The sequence below is a fragment of the Lagopus leucura genome, unplaced genomic scaffold, assembly GCF_019238085.1.
Source record: "Lagopus leucura isolate 7727_CA_CO unplaced genomic scaffold, USGS_WTPT01 Super-Scaffold_100157, whole genome shotgun sequence".
NCBI lineage: Eukaryota > Metazoa > Chordata > Aves > Galliformes > Phasianidae > Lagopus > Lagopus leucura.
In genome coordinates this window covers 9700956-9715110 of record NW_024962334.1, presented here as the reverse complement: position 1 = coordinate 9715110, position 14155 = coordinate 9700956, and the positions used below count along the sequence as shown (strand labels likewise).

The 14155-nt window shown below is 43.5% G+C and overlaps 1 protein-coding gene across 2 annotated transcripts in view; it reads right to left on the bottom strand.

Moving 5' to 3' along the window:
• Positions 1-14155, bottom strand: part of CPNE4 (copine 4) — a 214328-nt gene that overhangs the window by 199787 nt on the left and 386 nt on the right. Inside the window, exon 1 of one of the 2 annotated variants that reach the window (XM_042888598.1) lies at positions 3088-3314. The exons of the other annotated variant lie outside the window; for it this stretch is intronic. The gene's annotated coding sequence lies outside the window, so the exon portion shown is untranslated. Of the gene's footprint in view, positions 1-3087; positions 3315-14155 lie in introns of those variants that run through there. 2 annotated transcript variants of the gene reach the window in all.

Genomic DNA, 14155 nt, shown 5'->3' with positions numbered 1-14155 from the left:
ATACCACACCACCAATTCCTGCTGAGAAAAAAAAAAGGGGGGGGACTTTTAGCTCATAAAATATGGTTTCTAGAGATCAATACAACTATTCTATAAAGTTAGATAGTAAAAAAAAAAAAAAAAAAAGAAGCCTGCATCTTGAACTGCAGTTTGCCTGGAAACTACCAGCATGGTACGGTACCTAAAGAGGACCAAAATTAAGAAAACAATAATGAACCACCACCAATTCGCTGTTTTGGGACCCAGACTTGAAATGATGCACGGCCAGGCTTGATGGATATTTACAGATACACATCTATGTAAGAAAGACGTATCTGCTTTAAAAAAGATTTAAACACATTTAACTCAACATTGCAGCAAGCTAAAATTGCTTTACATGATAAGGCTGGATCTTATTAAGAAGAGATCTTTAAAATAATCAAATCCAGGTGAGGTGGTGCGACCTAAATGCTGTGCCTTTATCTACACTCAGAAAACTGCTGGAACACCGAAGTCATAGAATCATCTTAGAATCATAGAATGGTTTGGGTTGGAGGGGACCTTTAGGATCAATTAGTTCCAACCCCCCTGCTAAGAATTCTTCTAGGACCTCTTCATCCATTACATACTGGTAAAAGCACTTTTACACGCTTAAACCTGTGCTGATATAAGGCACATGTACTGCTGTCAAACCAGGCTCCACACAGTTCTTCTGCAGGCAGCTGTGCTGTTTAAACCTAGTATTGTCCCCTCCCTCCCTCGGGCTCTGATGGTAGGAAGTACTCTCCAGACTACTTCCAAAGCCAGTGGGCCAACTCAAACTCACTACAACATAAAGCAAGTTAAACTCATCTTAGATTTAACCTGAAGCAGACTTGAACATTTTTATAAACCTTTTGTACTTGCAGAGCTGTGGAGGCACAACCTCAGGCAACAGGGCACTAGCGAACACCAGTAACCTGATTCCTCTTCCTAAGACTGAAAAGAGCTGATCATATCTGGGTGATGAGGGTGGGAAGACCACTGAAGTGCAGGTAAATACTTGCTTTTGTTGCTACAGTTTGTCTGTGTTTGCGTTGCCATGTACCAATGGCCTACCAGCATTCACCTAAAAACAAACAAACAAAAAAAAAAAACACCACAACAACCTAGGAATGCCCAACCTACTAAAACCACTGCATCCTCTCACCAAAAATAAATAGTGGTTAGGGAAAAAACATTCCCTGACACACACCAATTATTTCTCCTATTTGTGACCTAACCCATCAGCAGCTAGGTCTTATGCTTCAGGGCTTAAAACATCTGTTAATACCTGAACACAGAGCAGAACCTATATGACAGAATGACAGCAGATCCTCTTCCAGGACCACACAACTCAGCATCCCACCAGGGTCCACACTGCTGCCCAGGTCTCACCTGTATCTGTGTTATCTGTGTTCCCCTCCAAGCCCTGCAAGTTCCCAGCTGAAAATGCTGCACAGTTCAGCCACATCTTGTATCTCACCTCCAGCAGAATGCAGCTGCTTGTCTTCTTGATAATAACCAAAGGTGATGTTGATTCTCAAACATCACCCACTGCTGCAGGCATATGGCTTTAAAAACATCATACAGTATTGGAAGCAAATGACAATGCAGTGTAACATGATTTAAGCCACAGTCTTCAACACTCTTCCAAACACTCATTTGGCTGCCAGGCTTGAAAATGTCAAAGCTCTAAAGGTTATTAGACTATTGTTTATGACAATGGGAGTGTGAAAGTTTGCAGTCACGATAACATACTCAACTTAGAAGAAAATTGAAGACATGATTAAAAAAAACTATACACACAAAAGCTCTGACTGTCCCTTTATGCAGCTGACAAAGGAGCTGCTTCTTCCCTCCTCTACTCCCTCATCAGAATTTTTTTTAATCTCAATATATAATAAGAACTGAGGAAAAAAAGAAAAAATCATTTAATGAATTTTTCTATGTGCATTCTGGAAAGCTTTTTTCTTTTTTTTTTTTTTTTTCTTTTTTTGCCTAGAAAGAGGTACTGCAGTTTACCTAAATTGACTCTTGAGGGTATTACTCTTGGAATGAATGTTTAATAGATGTTAGCTCAGCTGAAGAAGTAAATAGCTCATGGAAGACAAACAGCTCTAGAACTCTTCATAAATAGGAGTTTTTCCTCAAGTACTTTCACACAGCCCAAAAGCACACATGCTCTACTGAAATACCACAGGCAACTATTTGTGCCTGTCACTTTGTTTGAACAGAAATTAAACAATGTTGGGATTGATCTTTCTGCTTCCTCTCAAATATATTTAAAAATAGTGCAGAAATCAGTTTTAAGGGCAAATGCACATGACTGTGTGTTGGACCGGGAATCCAAACATCGCTGTTCTGGTGTCTCACAGTCACAGATCCCTGGTATGACTGCAGATGAACTGCACAACCCTGCTGTCCCTCAGTTCCCAGCAATACTCACGGGTCATTCAAACACCAAAGCCCAGAGGAGCAACACTATTTAACATCTGTGAGAATTCATAGGCTGGTTAGGCTGACTTCAAATGCAGTTTTTTAATCTTCCCTGCCTTTTCTTCCTCCTTCAGCCTTTCAGATTGCCTCTTCCCTCCCTGGGGAAGTAAACCCACTCCCAAATACACACCTCACATAAGGGGCACCCTGACAGGGAGTGAAGGCAGACCATCCTCCTACGTTGCTCCGCTGCCACTCACACAATGCTCTTCCCTTGGAATACCTTTATTTCTGACTGCAAGAATAATAGCAGAAAAAGCTGGCAGTGACCACTGTCCCAACAGCTTCTAATATCTCACGCAACAGCAATGCTGCTTAGAATTTTCAAGCAAGTCAAATGATGCTGAAGGAAAATTGCTGCAAATGTTCAAGAAGAAAAACAAAAACAAAAACAAAAAAAGAAACCTAGAGTTTCCAAGTCTCAAATCATGACAAACTTGTCGCTCCAAGTTTTTCATGACTTCTACCCACCTTGCTGAGAACTTTCAGCTAAAATGCAAGCAACAATTTACAGTTCCAAGTTGTCGCCAGCAGCTTCCTTTTGCCCAAAGGATATTGGGCATACAGCAAAGAGGGAAATCCAAATCCTACCTCCACCCAAGAGGATTCAAGGGGCTTTCCTTGCTCCTTCAGTCTTTCATGCTTCAGTCAGTCCAGCACACAGAGCTGCTGTGGTCTCTCCCAGGGCAGCGTGTGTCCTTGTGTATAACATACCCTTCAGTACAACACGGAGCCAGGCTGAAGCCTGGGGCTTGGTTCCTCCTCTCCCCACTGGGGCTGATTAGAAGGGAAACCAGGCTGTGTTCTCTCATCTTCCGGACCAGCTCCGAAGCAAGACGGTCAGCCTACCCACAGGAAGTGCTCCACCTCTGAGCACCAATAGGCCAGGGCAACACATGCGTGCTGCTGCCAAGAAAATTACTTCAAATGAAAACAGAATATATTTCATATAACCCTCCAAAATTCTTACCAACACAAAAAACAAAGTGGGGCAAAGATTTGTGTCAGAGCAATCCAGAGAAGCATTTGAAGTTATTTCGCTCAGTGGCCACAGTGCAATAATAAAATGCATTAGTCACCCTACCCTACATGCAAAGACAAATGTTTCCTGACACATGAAAGCCAGAAAGCAAATCTGCTTCAATCCAGGTCAACGGATTAGAAGAATAACTCTATAATAAGAAAAATAAGTCCAAGGAGGCTGTGGATGCCCCATCCCTGGAGGCATTCAAGGCCAGGCTGGATGTGGCTCTGGGCAGCCTGGCTGGTGGCTGACGACCCTGCACACAGCAAGGGGTTGAAACTCAATGATCTTTGTGGTCCTTTTCAACCCGGGCCATTCTACAATTCTATGAAAAAAAAGTTTCAATCTTAATATGGCTAACAAGAAACAACAAAAATCTTAAATTCTACTTTGAAGTACACCAGCAGTAAGAGCTTATGTAGAGCTACAGGCTAGATATTGAGTACTTAAAAAAAATACATAGATTTTTATCTCTGATAATAAAATAGCAGCGCTCAGTTGAAGAATCTCAACAAATCATTTGTTTAAGCAAGCCAAAACAATCCTAATTTTTCAGATACTTATATCTAATTTCAGAACATTGCTAATAGAAGTGGAGGTAAAGAAAGCAAAAAAAGAAACCAAGATGATGATGCAAACAATGCATATTGTTAAACTCTGACATGCTATAGTTTGCCTTCTGTGTTTTGTTTCTGTTTGTTTGGTGTTTTGTTTGTTTCAAAACTTGTTTCCTACCCAGCTCAGTGTTTTTATCATGTTTTGTGAGCAGAACTTCCATAACTTCCATTTCTGATGAAGGCAAATGGAACAGAATCCCAAAATTGGGCCCTGCAAATGCTGCAATTCAGCACTAGTTCAGGTAACAGTGCTCTAAAGAAATACGTGGAATTAAGTGGCTAGTACAGTTTACTGCTTACAAACTACAAGTAGACATTTTATCCTAGAATACTTACAAACAGCAACTAAGACACAACATAACTAGGCTTTTGGAATCAAATCCCCAAACTCTGTATTGCATGATAAACTCCCAGAAAAATATTTTTAAAAATATTGTTTCACTTTCCATTTTCAAAGCATTCCACTCAGGTTGAACACTTAAACCTCACACCCTACGATTAAGAATTAATGATCAAAAGCCTCTTAATATCTTTGCCACAAGTTTCTTGTTTGTGAGAGCATGAAACTCAATTCTTTGAAAGGGTATGTAACAGCAGGACAGGGGAAAATTTAAATTGAGGGCACAGGCTGCCCAGAGAGGCTGTGGATGCCCCATCCCTGGAGGTGTTCAAGGCCAGACTGGATGGGACTCTGGGCAGCCTGGTCTAGTATTAAATGGGGAGGTTGGTGGCCCTGCCTGTGGCAGGGAGGTTGGAGATTCAGGATCCTTGAGGTCCCTTCCAACCCTGGCCATCCTGTGATTCTGTAAAACATGGAGTGGGCTGATGCTGAAAACCAGAGGACTCCTATCATAGAGACTACTTAGTCTGAGATAACCATGATGTGACTGGCAGCAGAACAAGCACTTGTCTTAGTCCCTTGTTTCCTTAGTAGCACTGGCTTTGATGTTTAAGCATCCTTATTTCTTCTTTGCAAAAGGACAGCATTCTGACTGACTCGCTTCTACCAATTAGAAAATGAAAAGTCACCCCACTGGCACTCTTAGACCCCACAGCCTTTCTTTCTGCACTGTTCACACGTTGGAGGTAACTACTGCAGAACAGTCATGGTCAAGAGAGAGCATGACAAACTCATGCTGCTAAATCACGCCCATACATGAAGCTAGTTTAGTCTTCCATTTAAGGTCTGAGCATATCTTAGGATTAACATTTGGGAAACACCTGGGTGCTTCCAAGCATCAAATAAGATCTAGCAAGCTTTTCAAAACAAGAATGGCCAGCCTCCTTAGCTAAAGGGCCTCACAGCAATATCCCCAGATAGTTAAAGAGAAACTCCAGAGATCACTCAATAGGAAAGAGGTGAGAACAGCTCTCAGGAATCACACCTTAATATCACAAGTGATTTCCACTGTCAGCACTGCCACAAGTGTCCCTTTCAGACAAACACACATGCAAGAAGTGTTAACGGACAGTTCGGACAGGATTCCCCCTAAGGATCTCAGCAGCTCCATCTCTTCCCCTACTGCCATCTTCCAGCTGCCCATAGGCCACTGCAGCAGGCACTGACAAGTCACACCACATGTAGACTACTATGAACAAACCAACCCAATGTCACTTTCTTGCTTTTTACAAGGCTCGCAGGACATTTTATACTGACAGCTAATGTGTTTTCCACAGAGGTCAGCTCCTGTGTTTTCCTCCTAACACAAGGCTATTAAGAATATTTAACACCAATCCTTTACCTATCATAAGCACTCCGATTTTTTTCCCCCCTTCAACACAAGTGGCTCAAACTTCTAACTTATTTTCCAACCGCAATTCCACCAGGTGGTTTCCATCTGCTCACAGTAACCATACCATAACAGAAACAAACACACACCCCACAAAATCCACACTATAAAAATTCTTTGCAGTCATGGCCAGTGATATATAACATAGGAATCAGCTTGCAGAAATTGAATTTGTGGTCTAACTTATGTACTCACTAAGCCAAGGAAACCACGATCAATAAGAGATTATGTTCAACTGGAGCTTCTTGGCAACAGCTGCATGAAAAATGCTAGAGCCATTCTCTCCTGCACTTCCCATATCTTCCAGAAACCACGGGGCACTGCCACTTGCACAGATCGCACACGTTCTGCTGGCAACTCACATGGTGGCACTTTGTGAGCGTTTCTAAAAAGCTGCTCACCTTCTGTAGTGGAGTTAAGATCAGCTACGGTGCAAGTCACTCACTGTATCCATCTTCCCTTATTCTCTTCAGCTGCAGGACAAGTGGACCATTTCAAATCGATCAAATCGTCCACATTCTCTCTGCACTGTTTCTTTCAACTCCAGTTTAGCCTCTGGTAACAGATATAACACTGAACCCTCTCAAAAAAAAATTAGTGTCTGACAAGTCACGGATCACCACTGGGGAAATGGATACAACAGCATGAAAGAATTATTCAGCCAGTAAACGGGTTGTTAAACATAACTACTTCCATGATAAAACACCCAGACACAAGTGCAAATAAGTGAATTAACTTTAGGTACTCACAAAAGAGAATGATTATACAGTAAGAATTTGCCCACAGTGAAATGCATTATATCTAAAAATGTAATAAAATTCAAGTCATGTAAAAATCTGCTTTTTGCTAATTATGTCCTAATATGTCTACAGAACACACTTGGCTTCCTGCAATCACTTGCAATAGCTGTGCTTCATCTTACACTTAGTACAAGGTTTGGACTTTCTTAACATTACATATATCATTTTTTATGTAAGAAAACTGGCAGAAAGGCTTAATCTCATTACAAGAAGGTCAAATATAACTTAATAGGGCAGGGAATTAATGCCTCAACATTCTGAGTAACAAGATATAGAGATGTTTAAGGCAAGAAAGAAGAATCTTCTCTGTGATACTACTTTCTACTAGTATTGATTAAACTGGTTTAACTTTGGTTCAAATCAAAGCCATTTCCAATGCAGACTAGAATAGCTGCTTCTACAAATTCCCCCAGCCAACCCTGCCAAGAATCACCACTAACCTTCAAAATACGCCCTCTGACTAGTTAACATCAAAAAGTTTCAAGGATGCTTATTCAAAACAAGATTTTACTAACCTCTGTACTGAATGGTTTCCAATATCCCTTTTTTTTTTTTTTAATTAAACAAAGCAATTCTGTCTACTAAGCGAGGCAGCAAATTCAACCCACATTAGGTGAAGGAAAACACTGCTGTAAGAAATCACAGTTCAATGCAACCTGTTTTGCTACAGCAGGAAACAAAGATCTCAGATGGGTGGAAGAAAAACCTTCTGTACCACACACTGCTTAAAATGAGGATTTCAGAAAGCTTTTAGTCCTGTTAATGAACTCATTCAGTTACTGTCAAAAAAAAAAAGAAAGAAAAAAGAAAAACTGGTGAACGTTATCCTGTAAGACTGCTGCAATTTCATTCCTCTCAGACTGAATATTTATTATAAAAAAAAAATCAACAAGAACCACACAGCAGCACTCTGGTGCACAAGATAATTCTTAGCAATCTCATTACTTACATTTTATCACAGAAGATAAGTTAGAAGATGACTGATGTGTCAAGCCAGCCAGCCACCTTAGTACACCCAATGAATATTTATACCACCAAGTCTGCAGCTTTAAGTGGCACCTCTCAGATGAAGGCACTGCAGGCTCTGTCCCTGTTCCCAAAAAGCAGCAGAAGTCACTCACATCCCACCTTATAGCCCTCTAGCAGTACAAGAAGGCTGGCTCTTCCTGAAGATGTCTGCACATAAAAGCAAGCTACAAAAGCCACTTCTGGTTGTTAAGATATTTTTTATATATGCATTAATATGTACATAAATATACGCATACACATTTTCCACTAGCTAGACTACAATGTGCTGCATGGTGATGAACAATTTATTTAAGCAAGTGTTGCTTTCTGCATCAAACACAACTCTGTCATCTTTCTGGACAGATTTACATAAATCACAAAGGATGCAACTGAAATAGCAGCTGCTCCCAAAACTGAACGCACTGTACCCCAAACACTCATGGCAATCAATTTCTGCTCTGAAAAATTCCAGATTATGGAAATCAGTTCTCTTAGAATTTTTTTCCCCCACTTATTCTAATGAGCCAGTGAGAAAACTTTTCACAGAGTTTGACCTGATTTTCCACTGCAGATACAAACTGTTCCAAGTTTGTAAATTTACAAATACGAGAAGAAATTCAGCTCTCTTCCTTCTGTGCCATTCAAGACAGGAGTCACTCCAGCACCAGGGAAGTTCTGCTTTGCATTTCACAACAGCCAGAACTTCACTGATTTGTTTAAATTAATGTCTAATTTCCCATCTTTGTACTCCCCTAGCAAATACCAGAAGTATCTTCTCCTCTCTTATGAAACCTGCTTTCATTTCCTTTCTCTTCAACCCTACCTATTGGTACCTGCCCCCACAATGCTCTTTTACATCTCATCAATATTCTCAGCTTCACCTTCCCCTATTTCTTTCAATGGCTTCTGTGCTTTTTTTGGTTGGTTGGTTGGTTTGCAGTGTTTGGTTTGGTTTGTTCTTTAAGCTTTCCCTCCCATAGGCAATCTGTTACCAGCACCAGGCAAAGAACCAATTATAAAGCACATATGGCAGAAATACATTCAAAAAAAATACGCTGGTGGTTAGAAGTCCAGTGCAGAGCACACTTAACTTGCACAGCTTCTCCAGCAAACATCCAGCTATTCTGAAAGTAGAACCTTGCAGGCAGTATCCACTGGGATATTGCTAAGGGAATCATTCACACCCCAGCTTTGTGCAGATCCTCCCCCTAGGGGCTCAGCTGTCTGTGATCCAAGGCCTAGTTTTGACACAGCAGAACTGCATAACCTTGGATGAAACTTCTAAGGAACTGCCCCAATACTGATGTCTACCAGGCCAGCAAAACTGAGCCAGATGCTGACTAGGGACGGCACGCGAATGCTTTCTAATTACCGACCCATATCTCAGTTAAGGCTGAATGAATTGACTGAGAGTGTTAGAGCAAACTACAGTAACTTGCTGCCATGGGACTGATTGACAGATCTGTAAGAGTGACAAGCCCTCAAGTGAGTCTTTCGGCTGTAGACCAAATGTGCAGAGTAGCCCTTAAAACTCTGCTGTTGCACATGCACTGATGAAATAAGAAAGTCTTTGATCATATCGAGTCCCTAAGTACTGGATGTTTTATCTTCATGCACAGAAACTGGAATACAGTCTCTCTTATCACTGCATGGAATGCATTCAAGAATTGTCTGAAGACCACTTCTCTAACAGAATTCTCCTTGCAGTCACAGCGTTGTGGTCCCATTTATTTTTTCACACTGGTTAGCTTTGCAATTTGATCTTACGTGTTTTGAGTTAATGGGGAAGCAGGACATCAATTTTTCAGGTCTTTCCTGTTGTATCTCTTCCTCAGGCTCACAGTTAAAGGCGGCCCACCACAAAACAAAACTGACAAAACGCCACCCCAAAAAAGGTTTTTATTTGTATAATCACACAATGTAATATATCACACATTCTTGGCCCTTATAAACATTACAGAAGTGAGACTATTTTTCAAGCTAAGGGGTAATCTCATAAATACATATTTTTCCACACCTTTTTTGGGTGTGCTTTGTTCTAAATTAGCCATTCTTTACAAATGCATGTTTACAGAAATCAGGTTTTGGTCTCGTTTCTAACTAGAAACTACATTTCACATTTTAAATTGCAGTTACAACACACGTAGGACAAGCATTTATTTTGAAGCATCGCACCCCAGCTCAACAGAGGGGCACAGGGCAGCTGACAAGGTGAAGAAAAACAAATTTTCAAATTTAGTTGACCAGTTTTCCCAGTTTTTATTATTCTACAGTCCTATGGCACAGTTGTTTCTTTTGGAAGACAGTATTGTGTTTGATATGAAGAGGACAGGACATAATTCCTGCAGGCTGCCTTTATATTGAATCAGAACTGAAAAACACTTATTTTTAAAGTGTTAGCATCACTGCTTATGTCTGAGTGAGAAACACACGGTGAAAACTCAAGTTAGTCAAGCAGAGCTTGATCTAGCTGAATAGACAAAAGGGCCTTCCCTAAATTCACACAAAAAGGTTACCCATGACTTAGAATTTTCTGCTTGCTCTGTCTATGCCCATCTATGGTCAGTTCCCATTTGGTCTGACAGCCCCAACACATACTTGATATTGTATTTGATAGAACTGCAAAATCAAGCTGTAGCATAGCAAACCTTCTTCAGTTTCTTCCAGGCAAGGGAAGCTGAGCTTGAGCCCAGACCATTAATACAAGCTTGAAGAAATGAAAGCCTTTATGCAAGCTGAAAAAGAACACACCCAGGTACTTTCCAAGCCTGCAATCCCTCACAGGACACTCAATCTTATTTACACCATCCTGACAGACATGCCTGTCCGATCTTCTGTTTCCCTTTCTCTCCTCTCCTTCATCTACATGCTAATTCCATACAACTATTTTCAGTTATATTTTTCCCCCCCGCTTCTTTATCCCTTTACAAAACTGAGCCTACCTGGCCAAACGTCTGGCAGGACCTCCAAGTCACTTTGAATCTCTCTCAGTAAAACTTAATGATCCTATAAAACTTTCATTGTAAGTTAACAGACAAGTAAAAACATTTGTTTCTGTTACCAACACATGGTGGACTAAAGAAGCATTAGCACCAGAATTATACAAGTGATGTGCAACTCCATGAGCTGGAAAAGGCAATGGTAACAGCAGAAACTTTCATATCAATTAGCATAAGACTAAATAAGAAACAGTTGTCTAAATTATTTACCACATCCTTAGCTGCAGGTTATTCATTTGTGTACATTTCCAAGGATGTTAATGGCATTAACATCAGTGCCAATCACTTACTGCCTTCACTTTAGCGTACAGATGTTCTTTCAGAATCCAGTTCTGCATGTATCAAAATATCCAGCTGCTTATTGACTGAATTTTTCTAGATAGCCAATTAGGTACTCACAATCCTATAACTTGATGTTACACTGAGCCACGGGGATAGGCATTGTTGAAGGCACTGCCTTTCGGTGAAGTTTCTGGACAAAATACTTCAGGGATTTTCCCCCTTTTACAAACAGAAGTGGAAACATGTCCAAGGCACGTGCCACAGCCAAACGTTGTCTGTTACCAGTTGCGAGAAGGGTGACTTGCCCTCTTCAAATGCATTTTGGGATTCTGTCTCTCTGTCCATTGAGACAACCCAGCTAACACTGAGTGTATGGAATGCACCGGGAGGAAGTGAAGCAGTCACTAGATTAGGAAAGCATAGACCAACCACAGACATGTTGCAGCACAGCAATTTCACAGCTCGCTATCCTTTCCTCCAAGAAAACTTTTTTTTTTTTTTTTTTAGGGTGTATCAGTTACCTATTTGTCCAATTTTCACTAAAAGGAATCTTACTCCTCGCTACTGCACCTCTTCCATAACAGCTGCTTGCAGCCTTTGCTAACCCATGACTGACACTTGTCGGCAAACTAACTGCTGTGGGTACTCCCTCGTGTCAATCTGAAGAACACGCGCCTGTAGCAGATCAGTGAGGGATCAAAACCACACGATCACTGCAGCCAGGCGTGATTCCAAGTTTGCCACGCTTCCAAAGCTCCCTCGGCTCCCACCCTGAGCTTCCCCTTGCCCTCCCTTCAAACGTGCCGGCAAACATTTCACTTCCAGCTTCGGGTTGGGAAAGCAGGGCAGGCTGCCGGTGGGATGTTAGAGGGGAAATACAATCTAAAGGATGGACGGCAGCCACACAGGCTCCTAAGACCACGCCTTCACAGTCACCCGCTGCCGCGGTTCTACGCCACCGGGCTCCGCAGCGAAGTTCCCCTTGTCGAGCCTTTACAAGGGAACACCTCTACTCCGCTACACGACGGCACTCCCCTCGCTACCGCGAGCCCGGCACAACCCTGTGACGAGAGCAGGGGAGCCGCGGGCAGTGACGCAGCCGCCCCCGGCCGCAGTCCCCCGCCCTCCGCCGCTCCTTGGGCGCCTCCCGCCGGCGGCGCTCCGCTTCCGCTGCTCCGCGGGCACGGCCGGCAGCTTGAAGGCCCGTGTGACAGAGGCGGGAGCCCCAGGGCGCGCCTCCGTGCAGCCGCGTTCTCAGGGAAGTCAGTGAGAATTACTGAATCGGCTTTCACCTTCCCTATTTGCAGAGGAACAGAACCCGTCTGCACCACGGCACCCAACACCCCTCACACTCCGCTTCGCCGCCCCTGCAAGCCCTGACCCGGCTCGACTGTGGGCACAGCTGCAGCGCAGCGCCCGCCGTACCCACCCAGCCCTTGGGCGGCTGCTAGTTCGTTCCTTCGTGCGCCCTTAGTTCCCGTTATCTCCGTGCAGCTTCTTCTAGGGCGCAAATGCCACCTTCAGGTTTCCCTTCTCCGCGAGTCAGCGCTGCCTAAGGACACCCGCAGAGCCGTGGAGTGAAACGTAAACTACAGCCAGAAGGCAACTTCACAGCCGTGTACAACTGCAGCTCCGAGGGCAGAGCACACCTGGGCCCCTCAGAGCCTTGCTGCACCGAGTTCTTCCTAGCAGGCACCCTGTAAAAAGAAGTGCAATCGCTCAGCTGCTCTTTATGATCTCACGTTGTGATTTCTGAGTGCACTGGCAAACTTTGCAAATGCTACCATAACCAAAGTTACCATATGCACAGCCGTCTCAACACAGCTCTTTGTAGCCAAGCATTCTTCCTCAACTTACAACTTCCCTCCACTCAATGTACTGACGAAGCACACAGCAGCACACGATGCTAAATTTCAGCCTGGGTATCGGTGTGAGGTGTTGCTGACTAATGGTTGCATCGGGAGCCACAGTGCTGACCACTCGCTGACTGACATTCCAGTTCCAACCCTAACAATCCATTAACAGAGCGCTGTTTCCACACACACAGTCTGCTAGGTGGTTTTAAAACCCAGTAATAGCAAACCTAAGAAAAACGGAGACAGCTGAGACCGCAACAAACTCCTACCAAATGGCAAGCACATCAAAAGACAGAGAAAGCCTTAGAGCTGAAAAACACATTTTGAACTCTGAATGCTGTCAGCCACCCACTGTGTGCAAGAGCTAGGAATATCTTTACCTTGTAACACAGTCCCAATGATCTACAGCAAGGAAGGCAGATAGCACAGGTGAGTTCCCACCCTACAGCTTGTACCACCCTGCTTCATCTTGCTCTTCAGGCATCCCAGGTGACACAAGGCACACAGTCTCCCTGCATCCGCAGTCCTGTCTGCCCCATCTCAGGGAAGCATCCAACTCCCAGCACCACACCACCAGCTGTTCTGCTGTTGGGAGCTCCCAACTTTGCCATTGGCTTTCTGCTCGAGGTACAAACACCAAGCGCTTATCAGGAGAATTAGCCCATCACAACTCACTTCCCTGCAGCATTTTGAACCGAGGTACATTTAAGCACCTTATTCTAGACAAACCTCTCCCGAAAGATGAGAAGATGGACAGCTAGGCTTGGCAGCTCAGCTAACGAACTGCTGGTGCTCTCCACATGCATACTGAGAATCTCTCTGCGTTCTTTTTAGCAGGTTTCCTGAGTGCTCCAAACTTCAGCGACATTTTTTCCCAGCTCAAAGTAAACGTAAGCTTAGGGGAGTGCTCAGACACGAGGTTAAGGACATCAGGTACCTGAGCCTCTGCTGCGACCACGAGGTTAGCAACCCCACACATCTATCTACAGACACTGAATTTACACTCAGCATTGGAACAGAAGGAGTTCTCGGTGAGGGAACTCCACAGCTAACAGTGCCGCTGCTATGCCCTACTTCTTGTCTGCAGCCGCCCCAAACGCAGCTCCGGAGGGGTATGAAGGCTGCAGGAAACTTCCCAGCGCGGTGTGCCCGAACCCACACAACGCAGCGCCCTTCCCTTGCCCCAGGAGCTGCAATGCCATGGACCCCAGAGCAAACTTCAAAATGCCATCCCCGAAGAGGGATTTTTCCTCACCTGAAAGCAGTTACAGCACACACACATA